The following is a 1,689-nucleotide window of genomic DNA, read 5'->3' on the forward strand; positions in this document are numbered from 1 at the left end:
CACGGGGGGGAGCGGGTATAACCCCTCTCCTGCCGTGACCCTCTTCAAAGCAGAAAGAGCCGCATCTGGTTAGAGCAGCCGAAGCTCGGCTCCGCGTTGGGAATGGGAACCTCCATGCACCTCCACTGAAGCACTGAGCACTGGCTGCCCCGGCTCCCCGTGGAGGCAATTATGGAGCTTAATATGCCGTGCCGTGGGGAAAGGGATCTCCTGATGGCCCCACATCCCTAGTGAGGTGGGATGGGTGTGGGTCAGGGTCCTGCCTAACTCATCACCGCCTTCCCCTGCACCATTTGCAGGCTCTGCGATGGGTGTTGGCACAGCTCAGCCCGGCAGCTGATGCCGAGCTCCTTGTTTTACATTGCAGAAGATAAAAAAGGTCCCACCCAAAAGAAGGGGTTTAAAATGGCCGAGGAGCAGAGACTCATCCCCAGATTTGGCCCTCAGCCCCGCTCTGCACAGTCGCTTATGCCAGTGCCAGCTGGGTGCCAGACCAGCCCCCCACTGCCCACGGAGAGGACCCCGTGTGCTGGGGCAGCAGGGCTCAGTGCTGGCTCTGCACTGGGGAAAGGAGAGCCAGGAGCACTGGGCAGAGCCGTGCCCCCGGCAAAGAGGCTGGGATAGCAGGACCAGGGTCCTCTGCCATGGGACCCAGGATGGGAGCTGGGTGATGGTGCCCCACGTCCCAGGTGTGAACACCAGGGACCGATGGACATGCACAAGAGGAGAAGCCCCATGGCAGGGAGCAGTCCACGCTCTGGGAAACTTGCACCGAGCCACATCCCATCACCCCACGGCTGCACTGCACTCGGGCTTTTAGAGCCAGAAACAAGACGTTTGCTTCCCAGCCTTGCTATGAGCTCTGCCTGCATCCAGGCTGCGGGATCAGGGCTGCTCATCTTCAAAGCAACGGCAGGGGCTGGGTCCTGGCTCAGCACCGGCACAGGAACCCGAGGTGAGTGAGACAGGCAGCATCGCACGAAGCTTCTGACCCCCCAGCCTTCTTAGATCATGGCTTGAGGAACCAGATCCTCACGCCCAGAGGTGATGGCAGCACCTACCTGAAACTTCCAGCCAAAGCCTCCCTGGGAACGCTGCTCCAAGGGTCCTTTTCCAACCCTGCAGTGCCCAGCTCTGAGCACCCCCTCCTCCCCTCTGGGTCCCAGTGCTGGGCTGGGACAAGACCTGGGGAGCAAAGGGCTTCGCCCCCTGCTCGCTCACGGAGAGAGGGGCATTGCTGAGGTCTCTCAAATCCCTTTTTTCAGGCTCTGGCAGGAAGCAAGAGGAGGAAGGGATGAGGAAGGCCTGGCACCCTCCTGAGCATCAGGGAGAGGCAAGAACAGCCGATGCCTCAGGCACACAGGGAGCCATGGGATCCCTCCCCATCCCAAGCACCCCTCCGGACTGGGTCAGCACAGGGGGGTGCAAGGGTCCCTACAGCAGGTCCCTCCCTGCACACAGCCCCCCGGGAGCCCTGGTCCCCATCGCCCCCCAGGCTGGCAGGGCACAGCCACGGGAGGGGATGGCTGCTTGGCACAGAGGTACAAGCATGGAGATTGCGGGTGGGTGCGTGTCTCCTGGGTGGCTGTGTCGGGGAGGCCCATGCATGGTGGAGCAGGGTTAGGAAGGGTCAAGGTAAACACAGAACCAGCACAAAAATCATTAAAATGACACTATGGGCTGCTCCCG

Source organism: Egretta garzetta, unplaced genomic scaffold (assembly GCF_000687185.1).
Source record: "Egretta garzetta isolate BGI_Z169 unplaced genomic scaffold, ASM68718v1 scaffold640, whole genome shotgun sequence".
Lineage (NCBI taxonomy): Eukaryota > Metazoa > Chordata > Aves > Pelecaniformes > Ardeidae > Egretta > Egretta garzetta.